General features: G+C 46.2%; 1 protein-coding gene across 9 annotated transcripts in view; it reads left to right on the top strand.

Moving 5' to 3' along the window:
- The window catches only part of HORMAD1 (HORMA domain containing 1), a 920,105-nt gene that overhangs the window by 836,780 nt on the left and 57,485 nt on the right, over positions 1 to 25,840 (top strand). The gene's annotated exons all lie outside the window — the stretch shown is intronic.

The following is a 25,840-nucleotide window of genomic DNA, read 5'->3' as shown; positions in this document are numbered from 1 at the left end:
TACTCCCACTACTTTCTGGTACCCAAGAAGGGCAAAGGGGGCCTACGCCCTATCTCGGACCTACGGAACGTCTGTCACAATTTAGGCGCTCTTAGTTGAAGACTACATCTCCCAGAATGCTTGCTCTGTAGTCTGTTGTTTGTGTCCTTCGCTCTTACTTCCTTTCTGTTCCCTATATCCATTCTCTCAAGGCTGAGCTCGGTGCTTGTCACCTGATTGCCTACCTGATTCTGTGTTACCGGAGAACGAGGATTCTGGAGCCATTTTTGATAGCAGAGAAGCTTGGGAGCCGCGCTGAGGTTCAGCGCGTGAGAACTCTGTGAAGTACTGTCCGTGTTGGCGGTATTGACCCCTATTGACCTCAGGAGCCGCGCTGACTAGCAGTGTTGTTTGTTCAGCGAGGGAGAGCTCTGGAAGCGCTTGTGTGAACAGTTAAAGCGCCCCTTCAGAAACAGCATCTCGCTGGGGAAGTGCCCTGGCATTAGTAAGAAACGAAGACAGCCAGTCTTTGGTGGTGGTGGAACTTTGATTTTGTTTGAATCTGCATGAAACCCTAGAGCTGTTGAGAGGCTCGGATTAAGTACTGTACCTGTCATTTGGAATTCAAGAAGTATTGTTTCCAGACAAGTCCTCGAGGCTTTTGGACACATAAAACAGGCGGAAGTAACGTCATGTTTTGAGCTAAGTAGCTTCATCATTCTTTGATAAGACTTACACCGAGTTTCAAGGACTCTTGGAGAGAGCTTGTGTTTCTTTTGTCTTTTTACTTTATTTTTTGCCTTTTAACTCTGAAATCTTTTCTATGGGAGATTGTGGCAGCATATTGCAGTAAGTTATTCTCCTATCCATTTACTTACGTAACTGCATATATCATACCGGAGTGTATTTATGTGTGTTCTTTGTATTCTTATGCAGGAACCCGAATGCAGACTTAACGTATGATATCTCTCCTGTCGCCGAGCATTGTAGATGGTTTCTGGCTGCCAGTCCTTTATGTTTTATTTCTCCACTTTTCCCCTTCCCTGGGTGGGGTCCTCATATGAGAGTTGTATTTATATATGAACTCACTTTGGGTGCCGCTCCTAGGGAGGAGTGAAATCAGCTACTATATCGCTCCTGCTGTATCTGATTATTAAGGTTAGTCAATCTGCAATTAACTGTGACAACGTCAACGGCTTCCTCCGGAAGGAGAAGTTCAAAATGCTGACACTGGCTCAGGTCTTAGCTGCCCTGGACCCAGGAGACTGGATGGTAGCGTTGGACTTGCAGGACGCTTATTTCCACATCCCCGTCCTGCCGGCCCACCGGCGCTACCTGCGGTTCACGGTTGGCCACGAGCACTTTCAGTATACCGTGCTCCCCTTCGGCCTTACCAGCCCCACGGGTGTTCACCAAGGTGATGGCGGTGGTCGCAGCTCATCTGCGCAGGTTAGGGGTTTCAGTCTTCCCCTACCTCGACGACTGGTTGTTGAAGGCGGGCTCGCCCCAGACAGTCGTCAGCCACCTCCAGACTACGGCAGATCTCCTGCACCAGCTGGGGTTCTTCATCAATGTGCCGAGTCACACCTGTGCCCCTCTCAAAAGCTCCTCTTCATCGGAGCGGTTCTCGACTCGGCGCGGTTCCGGGTTTATCCACCCGAACAGCGGGTCCGGGATATTCAGGCTCTGATTCCCATCTTTCAGCCGTTATCCCGGGTCTCGGTCAGGTTGCCGCTGCGGCTTCTGGGGCTGATGGCCTCCTGCATCCTACTGGTGCATCACGCCAGGTGGCGGATGCGGGCTCTACAGTGGGACCTGAAGTTTCAGTGGGCCCAGCATCAGGGCAACCTATCCGACCACATCCTGATCTCGGAGGGCACTGCGAGACAGCTGCAGTGGTGGCTCACGGACCGCGATTGGGTCAGCGGCAGATCCCTCACCCTTCCCCAACCGGAGCACGTAGTTGTGACGAACGCGTTCCTCCAGGGCTGGGGAGGCCACATGGGAGAGGCGGAGATCAGAGGCCTCTGGTCTCCGGCGGAGGCCCGGTTCCACATCAACCTGTTGGAGTTACGGGCGATTCGTCTAGCACTGAAGGCATTCCTACCCTCTGTCCGGGGGAGTGTAGTGCAGGTGTTCACAGACAACACCACCGCCATGTGGTACTGCAACAAACAGGGCGGGGTGGGGTCGTGGACCCTTTGCCAGGAGGCTCTGCGCCTTTGGCAGTGGCTGGAACGCCAGGGCGTGACCCTGGTGGCTCAACACCGTTCTCTGAACGCCAGGGCGGACGAGCTCAGCCGTCGGTGCATGACGGATCACAAATGGCGTCTGAACTCGGACGAGGCGCAAGGACTCTTTCAACAATGGAGAGAGCCTTGGTAAGATCTATTCGCCACCGAAGAGAACGCGCAATGTCATCAGTTCTGCACGTTGGAATTTCCAAGGTGGCACTCGCTCGGAGACGCTTTTCGTCGCGAGTGGAGTTGCGGTCTATTGTACGCCTTTCCGCCTATACCACTTCTGCCCAGAGTGCTGAAGAAGATCAAGCGCGACCGGGCCCAAGTCATCCTTGTGGCTCCGGACTGGGCACGAAGGTACTGGTATCCAGAGCTACTCAGTATGTCAGTCGATCCCCCGGTTCGTCTGCCTCTTCGGGAGGACCTTCTGTTGCAGCAGCAGGGGACGGTCCTCCACCCGAACCTGTCCAGTCTCCACCTCCATGCTTGGAGATTGAGCGGCGACAGTTGAGGCCATTTGACTTGCCTCCTGAAGTCTGTAATATCATTCTGGCAGCCAGGCGTCCCTCCACAAAGTCGGTATACGCCTGCAGGTGGAACAGATTTGTGGCATGGTGCACAGCAAAGGCTGTGGACCCTCTCTCTGCCCCTCTCTCTGAGGTTCTCCTCTTCCTTCTTTCTCTTGCCCAGCAGGGCTCTGCTCTGGGCACTATCAAGGGCTACCTTTCTGCCCTTTCAGCCTTTTTGAGGCTGCCTGATCAACCTTCTTTGTTCAAGTCCCCTATTGTAAATAGATTTCTAAAGGGCATCACACACACATTCCCTCCTGTTCCGTTTGTGATGCCTCAGTGGGACTTGAACCTTGTTCTTACGTTTCTGATGTGCGCTCGCTTTGAGCCACTTCACAACTGTCCTCTCCGCCTTCTTACTCTGAAGACTGCTTTCCTGGTTGCCATCACCTCTGCCAGGAGAGTGAGTGAGCTCCAGGCCCTTTCTTGTACTCCACCTTTCCTTTCTGTCCATCCGGACAAAGTGGTGTTGCGTACCAAGCCATCTTTCCTGCCCAAGGTTGTCACAGCCTTCCACATCGGGCAGTCCATCACTTTGCCAACCTTCTTTCCGCCACCGCACCCCTCTAAAGAGGAAGAGCGGCTCCACCATCTGGACCCAAAACGTGCGCTCTCATTCTACTTGGATCGCACACTCCAGTTCCGGGTGGATGACCAACTCTTTGTTGGCTACGTGGGCGCTAAGAAGGGGAAAGCGGTACACAAGAGGACCATCTCCCGTTGGATCATCTTGTGTATCCAGGCATGCTACTCCTTGTCTAGAAAGGAGCCCCCTGTTGGATTGCGGGCTCACTCCACCCGAGCCACGGCGACTTCAACTGCCCTGGGCCGGGGAGTGCCCTTACAAGACATCTGTCAGGCAGCTACGTGGGCATCGCTGCACACATTTGCAAGACACTACTGCCTGGACAGCCAAGTCTGGAGGGATGGCTTCTTTGGCCGTTCTGTCCTCCAGGACTTTCTGGTGTGATTATTGGTTCGCAGACCCACCACCGGGGCTGGCATTGCTGGGGTATCTATTCTAAGGTAAGGAATCTATCACTAACGTGTCTCTTTCAGATGCACAAGTTACTACTTGTGTAACAATATATCTGTTAGAGACATTAGTTAGTGATAGATTCCTTACCGACCCGCCCATCCTCCCCGTTCTGCGAACCGATATCTAGGGTTAGGGTTACTCCCTTTCAGGGCCCTAGTTTCAATGGCACCAGTGTTGGTTTTTGGCATGGCTCAGCGCTTCTGGCGCGGAAAAGCTGTGTCTAAGAACTGACGTCAGCACGCGGAGGCGGCGTCTAAGTACTCCGACGACGTCATCACGGCGCCCACGACCCCGACGACGAGCCGCAGACGACGCCTACCGACGCGCAAGGGTACTGCTACGCAAAAATTTTCCGGATCCAGTCTGACGCCTGGGGATATTCTAAGGTAAGGAATCTATCACTAACTAATGTCTCTTACAGATATATCGTTACACAAGTAGTAACTTATGCGTCAGAGGTATTAAGTGCTATATAAATAGAATTACAATACATTTACATGCTTGAAACATTCCCCGTTGGCTAAGAAGGAGTCCCATGGTGTCATTAGAAAGCAGTAAAAAATGATACATATAGCATATAATGGCTATAAAGCATTCATTTCAGTAACTTATCCACATCATTCATTAAGAACCCACACTTCAGACAATCATGCGACAGCACTCTCTAGAACACTCCCCACAGAGGCCTCACTCGCTCAGATTTATTACTTCACAGCATGTGATGGGAGTCTTCCCTGAGCTCTGCTCAGGTTGTTACAAGTCTAATCCTTTTATAAATACTTTTCATCAGGAAAACATTCATACTGTACCTGCCAAGATCTGACTATTAAAGATGTCAGAATCAGTAAAGAAAGGACTTTTCAGACCATGAAGAACATGTGGGAAGAACAGGCTTCACTCAAGAGACCCACACTAGGAGTGTATTTGCTGTTGCCATCCTTCACTTAAGGTAAAGGACTGTAAGATATGTCGTACCTTTTCATCTAAGACTCTGAAGGCAAGAGTGGGGAGGCTTAAAAGACTCCAAAAACAAAACTCAAAAGAGGCTTTAGTTTCTTAGAAAGGCAGAGAAGATTCCTAAATAACAGAGAGGTCCTAAAAAAGAGACAAATCACATGAGCAACTATATTCAGGATTACCCAAAAAGGCATTCGGATCGTCAGGAGAGCTTAGAACATCAGGAGAGCTCTCTCACAAACAAATCAAGCATTTGTAATGCAATAGGACTCACATTTTTTTAAGTTAGAGCTATTGGCGTTGTAAATGACAATGGGACATATGTAGGTAATCTCTATTTACCTATTCTTAAATACCAAATTTTACCGATTCGGTATTTAAGAATAGGTAAATAGAATGTAGGTAATTATTCGGTAAATTTTACCGAATCGGTAAAATTCGGTATTACCGATTCGGTATTTACCAAATCGGTAATTCCCATTCATTCCTACAGGCCTGGAGGACCATAGGAATGAATGGGAAGCCATTCACTATTACTGATTCGGTAAATACCGAATCGGTAATAGGGGGAACACATTCAAGGGTGGTAGGGTGTAACATTGACACCCTGTTGCACCCCTGAATCGTGCATGTGTGCACATGTGGCATGTATGTAAGGGCATGTATGTCTGCCACATGGCACTTTTAAAAAAGCACAAAATAGCTTTTTTAAAGGTTTTCGATATTTACCACCAACTTGTAGTTGGTGGTAAATAACGAATCCTTGAATGAGAAATGCACTCACTTGAGTGCTCCCTACATTACGGATTCGGTAATTTACCGATTCCTTAAATTACCAATTCGGTAAAGTACCGAATCCTTTAATTTGGCCCCTACATCTCAAATGCCCAATACCGGTATTGGGCTATCTACATATGGCCCAAGGTCTTTTACCCAGGTGTTCTGGTTTGGAGTGGAGTGGATGTATTTGGCGTGGAGTGGAATTATGTGGGTTGGATCAGAATTGTTCGCTGTTGAATTGTTAGCTGTGAAGCGGACTTGTGTAGTGGAATTATGTGGCATGGTATGTAGTGGAATTATGTGGATAGTAATTATGTAGTATTGAGTGTACTGGAATTATGTGGAGTCAGATTGTGTGTCATTATGTGAAATGGTATTTTAGGTTGTGGAGTGGTATGTAGTGGAGTTTACTTATGTGGTGTGCTGTTGAATTTTGTAGCTTGATGTGGTATTCTGTGTTGTGGTTTGGATGTATGTGATGTGTAATTGTGTTGAGTTGAATTATGGGGTTTGTTGTTGAAATATGTAGTGTGGAATGGAAATGAGTAGAGTTGAATTGTGTGGTGTGGAAGTGTGTGACGTTGAGTGAAATTATGCTGATTAGAATTACGTGAGTGCAACAAACAGGGGCAGCCCTGTAACCCAAACCTGGGGCTAATAAACAATGTAAATGCAACAATGGTTCCGGTAGTAATTTAGAAAAGAAAATAACAATTATAGCTTTTGATCCATTCAAAGAAACACACAAATAAGTGATAAAGTACCCTCAAATATATATCAAAAACAATTTCTGTTAATAAACAAATATAACATATTCAAATTTACAATAATACAGTGGTGCTTACAAGGTTACACATGCATATATAAAATAATGAGAGAAACAAGTGTAAACAAACAATGGCAATGGAAAAATTCAAAAATAAGTTTGTCAGATGACAAAAACAAAGTACCGTCAACTGTTTTTTCATAACCAAACAAGTGTGCTACACATGAAATGCCACTGTGGCTCGGTTGACAATTGAGTTACAGATTTATGACTGACTACTTCTGTTCGAGCCCAGTAGGATCACTGATTGGTGATTGCCCTTGTAATAAATAGATAAAAAATGATTTTAGATTGTATATATCAGCGGCTATTGTTCTATTTCTAAGAACTCTAATTGTACAGAACCGGAGCAATAATTTATCTTGTATTTTGATGTCGGATATATGACGGTACCACGCGTACTTTTACAATGCGTACCGTTACAACGCTACTTTTACCACGCAAGTCGTTACAACGACTTGCGTGGAGGGGCGCTGGATAGTAAATTTTTTAATTTACTATTCCAACTCCAGTCCCCGTGGACTCTAGGGAAAGGAGTTGGATAGTAAATTAATCTATTTACTATCCTGGAGCGCCCCCCAGCGCAAGTCGTGGTAACGACTTGCGTGGTAAAAGTAGCGTGGTAACGGTACCGCGTTGTAAAAAATGCGTGGTTACCGTTGTATACCTTTGATGTCTGATATGTTGTTTGAATTGTCTGTGTGATTCGTCCAGGGTAGTACATATTATAAGTGTTGTTTCTCTGTGGTATGTAATGTAATTAGTTCATTGAATTGTTTCTAATTGGGGATCCATTAAGTTGTATGAGACATTTTTTTAAATTGTAAAAATAGTATAATAAGGAAAAGAACCATTTTGAATAAATAATCAAATGATCATAACAATTGAGGTGTGTGATCACCAGGTCTGAATGGAAGGCTGAATGATTATCAGTATTGGCATTTGTTTGATGTTTATAGATTACATATAGCCTAGCCTTACTGATTGTGGGCCAAACCCTATGTAGGTTATGTTAAGAGAGATAAAACCCAATGTCCGTGAAGCAGCTGCCACACTAACTAAGTCAATCAAAACATGATCCTCTTACCTTCTTTTTCTGAAACCAGCTCCAGAATGGAGTCACAAATGGGCTAGTAAAGTAGAGATTGTACCAGCTTTCTTTTGAAAAGAGCCATTTTGAATAGATGACCAAAAGATTAGCATGGCAGTAAAGATTGCGGTGGTAGGGCTTGGCATGAAATGCATGGAGCTAGTGGCGCAGAGTTTGCAGAACTGCCCTTGGAGGTGGGCACGGCACCGGAAGCAGGGGCTCCCAGACCGCGTGTTGATTTCTCCAGTAGGGGCTTGCAGAGGACCATGGTGGGAATAGGTGCCGGGTGACCATGGATCTGGGGTCTTAAGAGAGGCAGCAGAGCTGTGTGCAGAGTGTGTGTGAGAGCGAGGTGGAAGGGAGAGCGTGCTCGCAAAATGTCAAAGATGGTGCAAGATCAGCCTGGAAAGTTAAGACCTAAATTTAAACACAAACTACTAAATATAAAATAAAGAAAGAACTTACTTTCCATTGCCCCTCGGTCGGCTTCTGCCCCGGTCATTGGGTTTCACCTGCCGAAGGCTGCGCTCTGCGCAGCTTTTCGGCGCAGGTGAAATCCTATGTTGACCATAAGGACTTCGGGAACGTCCCCCGGCTCTCATTGGCTAGCTCCATAAATGGAGGCTAGCCATTGAGTGCCGGATCTGTCCGTCAAGGCCGGACCAGATTCGGGGGCGTTCCCGAGATTTTTTCCCAGGGCGGAGTTACGTTTTTTCCCGTTCCCTCCCCTTTCACTGAAAGTCTGTCCATTCCCGCCCCCTCCGTGTGCCTTTCCGCCCCCCCCTCGCTGTCCTGTGCACGTTTCCCGCCGTCCGTGTCCTCTCCCGCCCCCTCCCGCCGTCCGTGTCCTCTCCCGCCGTCCGTGTCCTCTCCCGCCCCCTCCCGCCGTCCGTGTCCTCTCCCGCCCCCTCCTGCCGTCCGTGTCCTCTCCCGCCCCCTCCCGCCGTCCGTGTCCTCTCCCGCCCCCTCCCGCCGTCCGTGTCCTCTCCCGCCCCCTCCCGCCGTCCGTGTCCTCTCCCGCCCCCTCCCGCCGTCCGTGTCCTCTCCCGCCCCCTGTGTCCTCGTAGGTGCTTGTTCCCTTTATGTTCGTGCGGCCCGAGAGAGCCTGACACATTTACAGCCGCGTTCACTTCGGTGTCCGTAGGAGAGGAAGGGGAAGCCTCCCCCAGCAGCTGAGGTGAGCCGCAAAAATGATAACAAGCAATGTTTCAAGAGGCCCTGTTTTGGTGAAGTCTCTTAAACCGTGTACGGATATTTGTGGACTTTAAGCGATGGGGGGTGGGACAGGAGTGGGGAGTCTTGAGAAAAACGCGTGCATCTTCCTGCATCTGTGTTTCCTTTCTACTCCCCTCCCGCCATCCTGGGCTCTCCGTTTGTGCTGCGTGTGTGTTTTGTTTCCGTCGGTTTTCCGGCCCTTCTCGGCCGCCGTTCGCAGCGTGTCCGATGCGGTTTTGTCGGTTGTGCGTCTGTGTGTGCGTGTGGGGAGCGGTTTGAAAGTTTTTCGCCCACCCATGGGGAGGGTGGTTGGGTTGGCGGTGGTTTCGCTGCCGTCGTCGGTTGGCTCTTTCCCCACCTCCCTTCTCCCCGTGACTCCCTCCCCCTCCCGGGGGCGCTTTATTTTTTTCCTGCTTCCTCTCCCGGCAGACCTGTGCTCGCCACCCTCTGTGAATTACCCTTTCCGTGGGCTCGGAGAGCCAACTGCTGTTTCCCGTACTCGCCTTTTTTGAAAAAAACAAAGCAAACACATTTCTAACGTTTCCCCTTTGGAATGTCAGCGATTTGCAGATAACACACCGTCTCCTGGCAGAGACCCTTCTGCCTGTACACGGTCCAAACTGTTAAGTTTTAGCGCTCCCAGTTCGTTTCCTGCATCAAGCACCGACTATAAAACATTACCTATGAAAATGCTGGTGCCCAGGGGTCTCGTCTCCTGGCTAGAGCTATCTGGGGGTGTGAGTTGTTTTAATGTGCAAGGTAAGCAAGCCTGAAAGACCTCTGAAAACTCCCTGCCTTCCAACCAGCTACAAGGACACCCCTCCCCCTCGCTCTCTTTCTCTCTCTCTCTCACACACACAGTTCTAGTGATTAATTTTAAAACTGAATTATTATTTGCTTACATGGTAGCCTAGCCTCTGAAGTCTTTTCTGTTATGAGATGTGTTTTTTTTAAGTGAAGCCTCGCCTCCTCCTCGGGTTTCTCCTGCCGGTTTCCTTCAGCCCGTACTGTCTCAAGGGGCCATGTATGGGATGGGCGCGGGGGCTTGGTTTGTCGCAGGTGTTATAGCGATTTGCGCGAAATCACACGGTGCGGCAAGTTGGAAACTAGTGGGCAAAGTTCTTATAGTCTCAAAGTCGGCGCTGTGATGCGACAAGAGTGATGCTCCTGGGCCAGCTGAACCAAGAGGTCAAGCATCCGAGGGATGTCTGCCCAGCAGAGAGGAGGATAGCACTAGAAAGGGCCGGTGGGCTGGTGCACGGCCAGCCGAGGTGTGTGCGCAACTGAATCCCAGAAACCGACATTGGCTTTGACTTTTATACACTTGGAAATAGACACTAGAAGCTGAGGTCGATAATACACCTTTGTTGATAGCGCCAAGAAGTTGCTCGATGGTGACAGCGAGCGCTATGCACACAGCACGTTTATATTACTAGAAACTCAGAGTCCGGACAGAGTGAAGGCAGGTCACAGGGCGAGAAGGGTCAGGGGTCAAGCAGTCAGTGAGCGCACTCACACTGGACAGACAGGCCGTTACAATTCTGCAAAAACATTACGCAAACTTTACAATTTATCTGGCACCGCAGCTATGTACTGGTGTTTTAAATACCTGCTGTTATTAACAAAGAAAAGATCCGTACAACCAGTGCATTAACCTACCGAGCTACCAAACCTATAGATGTGTCCCTCTATATCACCCACTGAGTTACCCAAAGCTCCTGAACTTAAAATAGAAAAATATGTTGCAGAAACTACCTTCCAGCCACATGTTATGTTATGCTGGGTTGTGTTGTGTTATGCGTAGTGCGCCAACAGCTTCTGGAGTGGTTTTAACGCACAGACTGTTCAAAAGCAAAGGAAGGATGTGAAGTTCGACCGAAGGCACACGTGCCCTTGAGGTGTGCGTGTGGCCCACACAAATCCACTGACTGAGGTGTTGGCAGCTGCAGCACTGAGCGCCATCTTGGGGTATCATTGTGCCTGCTTCGGCAGTGACACCTTGTACGGCTCTTTTCTACTTTAATTCAGACTAGCCATTGACTAATCCAGGGATTTCATACACTTTAATATAAATTGGCATATGGTGGTACTGCTAAGCGTCCGACTGACTCTTGTCCTGAGGAAGAACCTGTGTACATTGCCCCAAGGGGTCGAAACATCAATGTAATATTTGTTTTGGGCTGATTTTCCATAATTGGATTTTTCCAGAGAGTAGACAATATAATTTGTTGTGCTGTCTGAGGTATTTCATGTCTAAACAGCCAGACCCCCAGTGTTGTTTTTGTTAATTTGTTTTTCACTCATCATTCGTTCACAACAAGTTGTGCATCGCCTCGCACTATTTACATAACACCTTGAAACTATATATATTTTTTTGTCTGTGTTCTACATTCATTTTGCCAAAAAGTTCCCTTTGGGCTTCATATTATTTTCCCCCAGACGTTTACCACTTCTTCAAATAATACACTTTTTATATGACAGCTATGTTCACGGTTGATTCAAACATTGATCCCCCCACTTCAGCGGTGACACTGGCCCGAAGATATGGAGAGGTGACCTCCCGCTATACCATGGATTAGGTGTTGCTGCTGGGCCTCTTCTGGCTGCAGACGCAATGTTACAAATAACAATGTGAGGGAAGCTCACGAGAGAGGGGGTGGGAGGGGGGCTGGCGAGCACAGCAAAGGAACAGAGAATGAGAGGATGAATGGTGGAACAGAGGGTCACACTAGGGGGGTGGGGGGGAGGGAGGAGGGGAGTGAGCATGAGAAAGGTTAAAAAGAAATGTATGGATGAGACAAATGATGGGCAGATAGAAAGAGGAAAGTGGAGCGAGAAAAGAAGGAAGGAAGAGAAGGCGTCTGATTGCAAAAGGCCTACTGTGTGCCTACAACCTGTCCATTGCTTACCATTGGTTGTGTTTTTTGTCAATCTCATTTATTTGCTTCTTATTCGATGACTTTTTTTTGTCTCGGATTGTACTCCGTGAGAGTGCATAGGTTTATCAGCTCTTTTCTTCTGTCCCCAGTGTGATCCCCACAAAATTTCCACCCCCCCCCCTATGTTCAATGTTTCTCTCTCAGAGCTGTTGGCAATGTAAATAACAATGCCATTTATTTATAAGTAAAAAAAAAAAAGGAATTTCATGAGCAATGCCAATAGCTCAAACTTTTCCAAAGGCGAAACCATTGCATTGTAAATGCTTGTTTTTGCAGTTGTCAGTACCTTCACTGTACGCACAGAAGTGGTTGCCTGCTTTGCCCCGGAGAACACTACTGAGTGCGTGATGATCGGGAAGCAATCAAATCGCTCCCTGATTGGTCCGGGGGAACTGTTGCTGATCGCACAGTATGAATGCTTTTTGAAGCATGTCAAACATTGCAATCAGAATGAACATATAAATCCCTTTTCCAGTCCAATAATTATTTATGCACCACTTTAAAAAAACAAAAAAAAACACTGCCTTTTCAAGCAACGAAAAAAATTAAACCCTCAAAGCCCGCCATGCATGAACAGTGAGTCCTCAAGTGGCCGTTGTGACTAATAATGGATCAAAAAATACCCTGAAAGAAAAAAATACATGCCATGGCAAAGAGGGCAGGAGTAATAGGAGGGGAGTAGTAGAAATAGTACCTTCATCAAAGCGGAGGGCCACAAATCAAGGCAAATTATTCTGTAGTTGAACTGTGCTCCTCAGCAAGAAAACAGAAGTGATGTATTTGGTCGGAAACCAATTAGGACGCAGCAAAGAAGAGCGACGCTGGAGTTAACCTATAGTTAGCAGCAGGCGTGATTAAAAGTGAATACAGCATGTCTTGCAGACAGTGTATGTAAACTGACAGGCTCAACCTAAAAAGGAAAACTTCTCTTCAGAAATAATAAGATCTGAGCCTACCACTCCTTCATCTAGAATGGCAATACATTTGAAGAAGCCCTTCTCAGCACTGTAGACAGAAAAATCTGTCACAACATTGACTGGCAAGGCACACTAGAAATTGTCGTCGATGGCGGTACCGTCATCAACATCAATACTGACGAGGAAGTCCACATCAACTCTAATGATTTTTTTAAAGCATATTTTATTGCCTTTTGTATTCCTCATGTAATTTGAACAATCAACTCTAATTATAACGACAGTTACACAGACAACACTGTCGACTTCAGTACCATTGACAACAACACCGTCAAGGTTGGCACCATCAATGAAGAAACACTCGCAGATGACACCGTCAACATTGCCAATGAAGAAACCATCGCAGACAATAAGGATTATAATTGGGTCATCGTCTTTGACAACGTCAACAAAAGGTAAAATGTTGTCTGATATTTTAAAGCCCAAACACACCTCCTCAAGTAAAGTCTCTCCTCTTCCACCCTCTTACTTATTGGATGAGGAGGAGTCGAAAGATAAGGTAACATCAGCGCATAGCCCTTCAGAACTAAATGTTAAATATCAGGTGGAAGATGACGAGGAATACATTGAAGATTTTTATTGTTCAAGACCACAATAATATCTCAAATAACCTGCTCCATATATAAACTAATACCAGTATTACCAGACATTTTGATTGGAACAGCCTGTAACCAAACATTCAGCTCTTAATATTGCTAGTTGGAATGTTGCAGGAGTTGAATCCAAGGTGATGGATCCTGAATGGTTAAATTGATCAAATGATATGATGTAATATTACTTCAAGTAACCTGGGCTTACAAACCATTTACTGTGGATGGGTAAGAGTTTTTTCTGTGCCTGCAAAAGTTGTCGCTGGGCGTAGAGCCCAAGCAGGATGTGCTATCTTGATCTGTATATCAAAATTGTTTAAAATAATAGATATCCCTGTTAGACACGGGGGCAATCAGGTTTTATGGGTTGTGGTATCATGCAATTTTAGCTTTTATTGGGCTAATTCTTAGAATTCTGTGATCAAAATGGGTTGTCAAATTACAGTATTATTCATGGTGGTGAATATTTTGGAGTCCAGGGATCTCCATTTGCTGCAGAACTTCAATATTGCAATTGGTGGTGACTTTAATGGCAAGATAGGTCAGCCCTGTCTGGATGAGGACCCATTTGAGAGGGAAGTGTGCCCTAACCCCCCTCAGAGGTTGATGAAAGAGGTCGGAGGCTGATAGGAGCCCTAGTCCAGACACATTTAATACACCAAGAATCATTATTATGGTCTTAGCCATAAACCCACCTTTATAGGATGGGGTAGGCAAGAACAATCAATTTTGTATTCCGCTCAAGGCCAATATGAGCGCTGGTTCAATCAGGAAATGTCCTATACTCTTGTTATAGTGATCATAACCCCATATTGTTCAAATCATGATACCACTGGGAGAAGTAAGAGCAAGGAACCCAGGCCTGATCGGTTTGAGCACTAAAGATAAGGGGCTCAGAATCAGATGAAGCAACATATTGATCCATGTGTTATTCAAGTCCTTGGTTAGCACCAACCTTAGCAGGGCTTATGGGCCCACTGCCTATGATTTACCCTTCTCCTGAGTAGGCCTTGGAGGCCTTTGGTACCCTTAACTACTCAGTCAACCAGATTATGAAGGACCTTTCTGCCTCAGGGAGACAGGATAAAACTGGGAGGTTTGGATTGCATGATAACGTAGAGTGGTTCTTAATGGCGAGCCAAAAATTAAAGACAATGTTACCCGTGCTAGAGCAAACAATAGGTTGGCCCTAAAGCTTATGAAGCAAAATCTGAAGGAAGAGACATGAGACAGTTTAATGAATGCTTGCACCAAGATTGGTTCCAGGGGTTTCTGGGAGATAGTCAAGGGTAAGAACTCACTGATCGATGTTCCTGAGGACATAGGTACAACTATTTCACCTGAGCAGTGATCAACTTATTTCTCTGCTATCTACTCAGCAGACCCCAGCTGACCCTTTGGAAACAAAGTGAATACACTTAAGTTCCCCTTTGTTATCAGTTTTGGGATGGAGATGATACTTTCCAGTGGACTCAGGTTCCCATCATCAGCACATCCATACCGTAAAGAAAAATAAGGACAAACAATATGTAATAGTGATGGCAAAGTGCACGTGTGCAATAGTACCAGTAGTGAGTGTACTAATTGCGTGTACTAAAGTGATACTATGAACACTGAAACTGACCCCATAAAGAAGATCCTATCAAATAGGGACCCCTTTATGTTATTAAAAACGAGCTACAACCAACACTAGCTAGCCACCTTTATTCTCTGCTGTGGGTTTGCTCACATTAAAAGGACACTCTGTTGCCTCCTTGTATCATAAAGGGCCAACATGTTTCATTGCCGGTAGATTTAAAGGCAATTTCTTCAGGGCATGGGTCAGTCCCACCACTCTTTTTTTCTTTCACAATCGTGTATATAACTAGGGAACAAATGTAAAAATACAGACAACACAGTTAAAATCACACACTGGCAAATCTCCTGTGGTACAGATGAGATACTGGACCATTGGACATTCAACCATATACCCCATATTTACCGCTTGGGTGCTCATTCTAAGCATACCGATGATCTCCTTTTTCTTTAGTGTCACTATTGCGGATCGTTCCCCTGTTACTGAGTGGAGAAGTGTGGCTCAATGGTTAGAGCGGCAGACCCTGATGCAGAGGTCTAGCCTGGGACCAGGGTTCAATTCCCTGCCTCGGCGGGTCTTGAGCTCAAAAATTCCACGGACCTGATAATTCTCGCCTCGGTGCCTATTCTAATCATGGAGTCCCACTCTGCAACTCTGGGCAATAGCTTGCTTAATCTCCACAACGGCCCCCACAACGCTAAGGATGCCTGGCCTCCACCTTGGGGGTGCCCAGGAGTGGGCACCTCACAGAGAAAGTCAGGATGGGTTCCACAGCGGTATTCGTACAAGCGCCTTGAGACCCTTGCGGGTGAGTAGTGCGCTATACAAGTATCAATTTACATTACTGTAGTTAGCCTGCGGGGAAAAAAACGTATATATATGAGTTTCGTTATGTCCATGTCCGGAGTTGGCAATGTGCCCCCATTGAAAACCTAAAAGATGTGTTTTTGCATTGGACTGATTGGCCTGCCGAACATGATAGACTCAATTCTACACCCGGTCGTGGGCCCCTATTCTGCGCTCACTCAAGGATGTAGTTACGTGAGTGTTCGCAGACCTATGTTCCTATGGGCCTTCCTCGTCTCTATGCAATCAACGGGAGAGTAAGGGTTTGAGAGGCCACTCTTCAACCCCTGTTTAACACATTACAAAAACACAAGAGTGCCTATTACTACAGACTATGAATATGCAAGTGACAGTGTCCCTACTTCCTAAAAACCACAATATGGAAAGAAATGTGCTTACAAATAAGGTCAACAGACTGGAAAAGAAGGGAAGAAAAAAACTCATTTCTTAGAAGAACCCTCACTCACCCTAGTGGTGATATGCTTCATCATGGGGGTCCCAAAGGAGGGACCGAATGCCCCCCCTGTGTGCTGCGACGCCTGCAATTGCAGCAGAGCGGGTTATTTTTGAAGATGTGTTTCAATAAAGAGAGTGTTTAGTGATGTGAGTGAATGTTAAAAGATCACAGCTGGACCCCAAAAAACTTTAATAGTGGACCAGCTGCTCACATTAAAAACAATGAGGCCACATAGTGGTTTTTATTAGAACCACAGTGTCCTTGTGTAGGTGGTCAACATGTTTCTGCTGTTTGGTGCGTATTAAGCTCAGCTTTCTTCAGGACCAGTGAATAAAAAAGGAGAAAGTCCCCCGGGGGTCCACGCACACTAGGGCGTGTCCACTCCGTGGGGACACAAATGTGAAAAACAAGGAGGAAACTCTTTCCTTATTTGACTCACAGTTTTACCCGCAGCAAGTACTCCTGGAATTAGCCTGGAGACTATCTATGAATCAACACAAAAACACACATAAACATTATGTACTTAACAAACAGTCTCATCAACCAGAGGTGTCAGAACCTTATGAATTTGGGGATACCCATCTCTTCTAGGTCTCCTTCTTCCATAATGCACACTGAAATTGACTATGTTGTAGTCGCTATCTACAGGTAGGCCTTTACATATTAGAGGTCTTGTAAACTCATAAACGTACATCCTGAATTCATGGTAGTAATTCACCCCTGTATCTATCAAGGAGTCGTATTTTCAGATTAAAATCAATGCAATACCCCAATAAAAACGGATCAAGTACCCTCTTCAAAGGGCCCAATGATCCGCAGTCATAGACAAATCACAGGCATAGGTATAAGTCAAACATACACTTACATCGCTCACAGTTTAAGCATACCACATGGACTGTCAGTGCGGCAATTTCTTCACGTTGTGCTCCTTCTGGAAAAGAGCAAAACAGATGGCCGGTATCAGTGTAACTACGCTACCAGGCCCTATCGAAGTACCCTTCAGTTTTACTACAAAAACATGCACTTACTTCGGGCACAACGACTCGCCACCAGCAACCTAGATTTCGGGCCCCTGCAGTCCGGATGTTGCCCGTAATACAAACGCTACAGCATTTCATCGGAAAGAACCGGGTCACGTGTCCCATCCGGGTATCACGTGGTTGGGGTCACAGTATGCTGGGGCGAGTGCAACAAACAGTCCGTCCGTAACGCTAACATTATTTATAAAATTCCAAGATAAACAATGATGTTAAGGAAGAAACAATATGACACCAGAATGCTAATTGTAAAATAAACACTCAGTGGCAAACCAGTGTATCGGCAAAAAAGCTCACTTCCGGTTACCGATCAAGCGGCACTAGACCGTTAACCTAACCTCGCTAGTGATCAAAGCGCAAAGCTTTATTAGTCCACTGCCATGCATTAGACAAGGAACAACCTCAGCTGTTATGCCCATGTTTTAGAGGAAACAAAATTCTTAATAGACCTACATTTTATAGAAAGATAAAGCCGAACGTCGGTGACAATATTTAATTAGTAACAATTTATTAGTAATAACTTGTGTAAATTATCACAACTTGCCACCAGTTCACCGAAAAGTATTCAGCTTTCAAAGGGCAGTTCTCTCGGGTATCTACTGTCCCCTGTTATTATCTACAACAGCACAACAGAGAGAAGTCAGACCCTTAGGTTAGGTTAGACGTTAGGGACCATTCGGTCTATCCCAATTAACCCAGGGTTCCAACTCAAGGAGTTAAGACATCATCATTAGGTCCAGACTGGTGTTTGAGGTTATATTCTGGGCCGTAGCTGTAAATCAAGCACTATCATGGAAAAATTATGGTTTATCAATGTCTCAGGACACTCCCCCAAGGAATGTCATCATTGAGACCCTCAAGATGGGTCGACAGACGATGCACCCACCTCTGTTCCTTTTCAAAGAGTCTATTTTCAGTACCATGCTGTAAGTGCTCAATCACTGTCCAGTGGATCTGATCTGGGGAATGCCTATGTTCTAAAAAGTGTGTGGTCATTTTCGTATTGTTCTTGCCACATCTTATGCTGCTCCTATGTTCACAAATGCGGAGTTTGACCATCCTTTTAGTCATCCCCACATATCTTAACCCGCAGGGACAGGTTATTAAATACACGACATTGCTTGTGTTGCAATTCGTGTGGTTTCTTTGCTCCCAAATTTTGCTGGGTTCCAAATCCAATGTTTTAGAGCTTGAGGTAAATGGACACACACTACAATTACCACAAGGGTAGTGGCCCACCACAGGTGGTAAACCCCAGGCATTCAGAACACTTCAGGGCGTTTCTTGTGATTTTTGTGGGCGTGTGTGTACCAGAGAGTCCTTAAGACTCCGAGCTCTCTTATAGGAGAACAAAGGTTTCTCCCAGTTACAATTGTTCGATGTCAAAATCCTCCAATGCTTCTTAATACTCCGGCTCACTATGTTGGATGCTGCGTTAAAGGTAGTAACGCAGGTTAATGGGATCTCATTGGTGGTATTCTTTGGAAGCTCTTCTAAAAGGGAATCGCGATTTTGATTGCGAGCCCTTTTATAGCTTTTTGTCAGAAGGTGTCTGGGATAACCCCTATTGTGCAGTTTGTATGTCAGATTACTAGAGTGTTCCTTATAATCTTTGACATCACTGCAGTTCCTCCTAATCCAGAGGTACTGCCCAAACGGTAGGTTTTCCCTGAGTGGTTGGGGATGAAAACTCGTGTAGTGCAAAAGGTTGTTTTTTGTGGTAGGTTTATAGTAGGTCTTGGTTTTCAATTGATTGCCTACACGTGTAATAGTCACGTCCAGAAACACTACTTCCAAACAATTGAATCCATGGGTAAACTTAAGGTGTGGATCCCGTTCATTCACCCAAACGAAAAAGGAACCTAATGACTCCTCATCACCCTTCCAAATGAGCAGCACGTCGTCTATGTATCTTTGCCACAGAATGATATTAGCAAAGTACGGGTTAGTGGGTGGTAAAATGTGAGTAGATTTAAAATGAAACACGTATAACCCTGCCACACTAGGGGCAAATGTGCTGCCCATAGATGTACCGGTTGCCTGTAAGAAAAGTTGGTTCTCGTACTGAAAAAGTTTCGTTTCAAGGCTAGGGTGGCACAGTCCACCACAAAGGATTTGGATGTATTGTAATCCCAGGGATTAGCCTCCAAAGTTTGAGAGATCACGTCAATTGTTGCATCTTGGGGTATGCAAGTATAGAGGCTCTCGATGTCTAATGTTGCCAGAAGACAAGGTTCCTCCGGTAACTCAATGGTTTTCAACATAGCAAGCAGGCTCTTGGTATCTTTTATATAAGTGCTTGTTGCCTCTACTAGGGGTCTTAAAAAGAAGTCACAATACTTCGACAAAGGTTCGAGTAATGAGCCTAACCCCGAAACGATGGGTGTCCCTGGTGGAGGTAGGATTCCCTTGTGCGTTTTGGGGAGGGTGTAAAAATACGGATTTTTACCCTCTGAAACTGTCAAGAAATCTGCTTCTTGTTTAGTGATGTTCCCTTCATGCTCAGCTGTCATTACAAGATCAATTATTTCTGATTTTAGACTTTCCGAAGGGTCTTCCCTGAGCACTACATAGTTGATGTTGTTACTCAGTAGACGCCTGCATTCGTGGTCATAGGCACCCTTGTCTTGGATGACTAAGCCACCCCCTTTGTCCGCACTTTTTATAAAGATATCAGAGTTGTTCTGGAACGTCTGTATCGCTCTAAATTCGCCTGCTGTAAGATTTTTAAAAGGGGTATGGGTCTCAATAGACTCAATTTCCTTAATAACAGCCTGCTCAAAAGCCAATATTTGAGGTGGAATACTGTGCGGAGGCGGGATGAAAGTTGACTTCAGTCTAAAACTGGTGTCACCCTGTGGCCTCTGTGTGGATTCTGTCACTTGTTTCTCAAAGAAATTTTTTAATCTTAGCTTCCGGAAAAATTTCGTCAGCTCACAGCGTAGTTTGAATTTATCAAGATTAAGGGTAGGTACGAACCCAAGGCCCTTTTCCAAGACCCTGGTTTCATCATCCGTTAGAATGACCTTAGACAGGTTGGTAATCAGACTCTCTGGTTGCTTGGGCCCGCTCTCTGCTCCGCGGTCTTGCTCCTCGTATTGTCGCCGACAGAATCGTTCGGCTCCCAATGAACTTGATTGGACCCTTTTCGTTTGCCCCTCGGTCCACGACCCCTCTCTAAAAAAGAAGGTTGGAACATGGGGGGTTGATAGAAGTGTGGTTGCAGGGGGCCAAAAGGTTGATTCCAACCCATCATGGGTGGAAACGGTAGTTGTGGTTGATACGCGTTTTGAAAACACGGTTCTGTTGGTAAGGCTGCCAATTGGGGTTATAAAAACACCGGCCTCTCCCACGCCCTCTGTTCTTTTTGCCTGAACCTCCAGTACTGGAGCCACTAGATTGGGAATCTTCAGAGTTATCCGAGTTATAACCTGATTTGGTTGGTGGAGTGTAGTCAGGACTCGAATAAGGATACACTTTCTCATATGACCATTTTTTCAGATCTTTTTGAAATTTCTGGCCCTTCGACTGGGCTAAATTCTCCTTATAATCATTAAGTTCTCTGTTCAGGTCATCCAATCTTTTCTTATAGCCTGTAAGAGTGGCTTTGAAATGGGCCTCTGTTACTTGGATCTCTATTTGGAGGGCCTCCGAGAGTCGTAGCACGGTTTTTATGATTAAAATTGCACAGTCTCGGGTGCAGTGCCAGGCGATCTGGGCCCATTCCTTCCTGAACACTGCATCCTCGAGGAAAATTCTGGGAGCATTAGTGACCAAAAGACCTTTAGGGGCTGTATTCTTTAGCAAATATTGTTTTAGCATAGTGCCATGTAAAATGGCTCTAATGCGGCTTCTCTTTAGTTCTCCCAGCTTGTCCCACTCCGTGGTCTGGGAGATGGTCTGGGATATTGAGGGATCGGCAAATAGTGACGGATCTCCCTGGAGTGCATCAACTTCCTCCCTACTGTATGAAAGATCTAAATCCTCCATGATGTCTGGACGGGGTTCGCACGGATAGGGGATAAGAAAATCACTCTCGCAGCTGCACACTGCCAAGTATATGCAAATGAAAATATTGTCATAGAGGTTCGGCTTTATCTTTCTATAAAATGTAGGTCTATTAAGAATTTTGTTTCCTCTAAAACATGGGCATAACAGCTGAGGTTGTTCCTTGTCTAATGCATGGCAGTGGACTAATAAAGCTTTGCGCTTTGATCACTAGCGAGGTTAGGTGAACGGTCTAGTGCCGCTTGATCGGTAACCGGAAGTGAGCTTTTTTGCCGATACACTGGTTTGCCACTGAGTGTTTATTTTACAGTTAGCATTCTGGTGTCATATTGTCTCTTCCTTAACATCATTGTTTATCTTGGAATTTTATAAATAATGTTAGCGTTACGGACGGACTGTTTGTTGCACTCGCCCCAGCATACTGTGACCCCAACCACGTGATACCCGGATGGGACACGTGACCCGGTTCTTTCCGATAAAATGCTGTAGCGTTTGTATTACGGGTAACATCCGGACTGCAGGGGCCCGAAATCTAGGTTGCTGGTGGCGAGTCGTTGAGCCCGAAGTAAGTGCACGTTTTTGTAGTAAAACTGAAGGGTACTTCGATAGTGTCATGCCCTGAATTCCCTACAACACTGTACCCTTAAATGGTACCGCTATTTAAGCCACCAAGACTCACGGAGCAACGCTTTACGTTCTTGCGTCTAGCTCCGTTTGTTCTGGTGTTCCGTCCTGTCCCTGTTTGCCTGACTTCCTGTTTTGTGATTCCGGCTCCGATAACGCTGTGGGAGTGTTTCCTGCCCTCGCGCTCTTGTGCGGGCTCCGGTTTTCCTTCTCCCCTCAGTGTTCTGGTGTTTAGCGGGCGTCTCTGTCCCTGACGCCCGCTTTCGTTTTGTTGCAGTTTACTCTGTAACGCGGACGAACCCCTTCCTTGAGTCCCGCCCGGCGGCCGGGTTCTTCCCCGCCATCCGGCTGGGCTCAGCCTCAGTCCTACAGTCATCCTTGTTGCTCCGCCCGGCGGCCGGGCTTGGTCTCCGCCGTCCGGCTGGGCTCCTCCTCTGTTCTCCCCCTTACCTGGGTCGCTCCTCTCCGCCGTCCGGCTGGGTAGCACTTAGGCCCCCTAGCTAGTTAGGTTCCTTTCCATCTCCTTTAAGTTACACACTGGTGCTTCGCCCGGCGGCCGGGTTCTTCTCCGCCATCCGGTTGGGCACATCTTCATTTTATACCCGTTCCTTGGCCAGCTTTACATGTGTTCTGGGGTTCTTGCGTGGACCTGAGTGGGGCGCAGATATCAGCCATCTCGACTTAGAATCGCGGTAACAGCGCTTTTGCGCTGCATACATATATGTTTGCTAATGTTATGAATCTAATAGAAACCTGAATGTATGTCTTGTTTCATAGATTTCCATGCAACGATCAGTGGTGTTGGTACCAGCGCATTGTCATATTCATCAGAATAGTGGATGTTTCCCAGTAGTCTTCTACAACATACAGAGTGAGAGTTTAACACGTCAGATTCTTGACACTTATCTGTACAGGGTTAGAAGAAAGTGCTTATTATTGTTTTTCTGTCATCTTTGTAACAGCTCAAGACAAACCCCTTAAATTATCCCACATATCAGTTCTGCGACATAGACAAAACATGTGGTATGTAGTGATCATATACATAATATTAACAGGGTGTATATGTGTATTGTGTTTAACCTAGATAGATTGTATATGTACCTTTCTTTACAGCCCACCTGTTGCCAAGTGTCCATTCTGAGTTGCCACGCATCCACTCTGAAGACCACCGTCAAGCTCTTTTATTTCTCCCCCAACCTTTCCTTGTTTTGTCTCCCTGTTTTCCCCTGGCGAGCCTTTCGATACTCTAGTGTTTGATAGAGTCGAAAGACCGTAGGGGAAGGCTGTGGAATATTCTTCGGATTCCTGACGCTCCTGCGGAACCTGCTTGGAATTCATTACAGATAGGGCCTGGTAGCGTAGTTACACTGATACCGGCCATCTGTTTTGCTCTTTTCCAGAAGGAGCACAACGTGAAGAAATTGCCGCACTGACAGTCCATGTGGTATGCTTAAACTGTGAGCGATGTAAGTGTATGTTTGACTTATACCTATGCCTGTGATTTGTCTATGACTGCGGATCATTGGGCCCTTTGAAGAGGGTACTTGATCCGTTTTTAATGGGGTATTGCATTGATTTTAATCTGAAAATACGACTCCTTGATAGATACAGGGGTGAATTACTACCATGAATTCAGGATGTACGTTTATGAGTTTACAAGACCTCTAATATGTAAAGGCCTACCTGTAGATAGCGACTACAACATAGTCAATTTCAGTGTGCATTATGGAAGAAGGAGACCTTGAAGAGATGGGTACTCCCCAAATTCATAAGGTTCTGACACCTCTGGTTGATGAGACTGTTTGTTAAGTACATAATGTTTATGTGTGTTTTTGTGTTGATTCACAGATAGTCGCCAGGCGAATTCCAGGAGTACTTGCTGCGGGTAAAACCGTGAGTCAAATAAGGAAAGAGTTTCCTCCTTGTTTTTCACATTTATGTCCCCACGGAGTGGACACGCCTTAGTGTGCGTGGACCCCCGGGGGACTTTCTTCTTTTTTATTCACTGGTCCTGAAGAAAGCTGAGCTTAATACGCACCAAACAGCAGAAACATGTTGACCACCTACACCAGGACACTGTGGTTCTAATAAAAACCACTATGTGGCCTCACTGTTTTTAATGTGAGCAGCTGGTCCACTATTAAAGTTTTTTTGGGTCCAGCTGTGATCTTTTAACATTCACTCACATCACTAAACACTCTCTTTATTGAAACACATCTTCAAAAATAACCCGCTCCGCTGCAATTTCAGGCGTCGCAGCACACAGGGGGGGCATTCGGTCCCTCCTGTGGGAACCCCATGATGAAGCATGTCACCACTAGGGTGAGTGAGGGTTCTTTTAAGAAATTAGTTTTTTTCTTCCCCTCTTTTCCAGTCTGTTGACCTTATTTGTAAGCCCATTTCTTTCCATATTGTGGTTTTTATGAAGTAGGGACACTGTCACTTGCGTATTCATAGTCCGTAGTAATAGGCACTCTTGTGTTGTTGTAATGCCTTCCTCGTCTCTCCCATGTCCCTACGGGATTGTCGGCGAAAATATTTAATATTGAGGGTTAGAGGCCGGTGGTTCAAACGGGTGAAGACCTTTTTTTGTTGTTATTGTTACCCGATGAGCTCGGCTGCTATTAAAATGCCGATATCCCACCCGCTACTCCTTACCCGAGGCGCACTGGTGCTGCGCAGTCGCTCGTCCAAACTGTCGCGGCCACTGTTGCGTCAATCCAGCACTAGGGGCGGCTCCTGCGCTAACACATAGGAGTGTCGCCCCACTGAGCAGGTCAAAAAAGAAAATGATAATAACTCATTGTTATTATCATTATATTTTTCCGTTGTTGATCAGCTGGGTGGGGACGGGGCTGGACTCTCACTGAGGAGTGGTTCGCACTCTCTTAAGGGCGCATGATGGTTTGGCCGGCCAAACCTTCATGTGCACTTTGCATGTTCTCAACCCAGGCTGCGTTACAGCCTTGGTGGAGAACATGCCCTGGCTCCCTGGCTCCCTGTCCCCGTCTGAGTGCCGAACCACGAAGCTCAGACAGCGATGTAATTGGCTTAGGGGAGCCTGGAAGCCTGGGTGCTTTCTGTTCCTGCTTGGAACCTGGAAGTGGGTGAAGAGGACCGATAGGCAACAGTGGCACACAGGTAAGTGAATGTTTTTTTTTTTTCATTCCCTCTCCCTTCTGCCCCAGCCACCCACCCGACCCCCCACCGCCGTTAAATAGCAGCTGCCACTGTCCAGCACCACACTTTGTTGTAGCCTTTGGTGACGCCTATTTTAAGTAACGTAGCTTACTTGTGTGTAGGTCCTAGAGACATAGAATTAGGTACAGAGTGATAATGAGTAAGCTATGGAGTCACTGAGCTCATTGCTTTAATACAAAATAAAACCTTATTACTTTTCACTGAATAACACAGCTTAACATTATATTTAATGTTATACTTGTGCTAGTTGAACCAAGCATTCCACCCCATTTCACCCTACAACAGTAAGCATGAATTAACTGTTCGACCTTTTTGGGTCTCGCCTAGCATCGCAGCGCATGTGCTGCTCGCTCTGCGAGATCTATTCTCGTTGGGTTGCCTTCGGAAGTGGGGTGAAAGCTCTGCCTCTGCTCTTCATTGGTGCTCGTCATACTGTATGTAAAACGCTCACATTTGATTTGGTGTGAGGCTTTTTGGTTCCCTCCCTGTCTCCTTTCCGGCTCGCCCAGCTGGACTGAATATTTAGCTTGGAAACGGCGTCTCTTGTGCTCACGCACGGCGTTTCTTCCACTTGTTTTTACTTTAAAACTGAGTATGGCGCCGCTTTATAGACCCCGTACTCGGTTTATTTATGTATTTCTTAACTTTAACAGTGAGCGTAGTGCCCGTTTCAAGGCTACCGCGCTCAGTGTTAAAGTAAAAAAAAAAAAAACGAGCGCCGTGCTCAGTTTTAAACTGAAGCATTTGCAATGCAATCTGACCTATTGCATTGCAAATGCTTGTTTTGACTATCCTACAAGGACATGGACCTTTGAGGACAATCAGCTCAGCGCGAGCACTGCTGTGTAAACAATACACCGCAGTTGACTGTACCCTGCAAACTTGTTCATCCT

This window comes from Lissotriton helveticus, chromosome 12 (genome assembly GCF_964261635.1).
Source record: "Lissotriton helveticus chromosome 12, aLisHel1.1, whole genome shotgun sequence".
Classification (NCBI taxonomy): domain Eukaryota; kingdom Metazoa; phylum Chordata; class Amphibia; order Caudata; family Salamandridae; genus Lissotriton; species Lissotriton helveticus.
The sequence above is the reverse complement of the archived record's forward strand: the minus strand, read 5'-3'. Positions and strand labels throughout refer to the sequence as shown.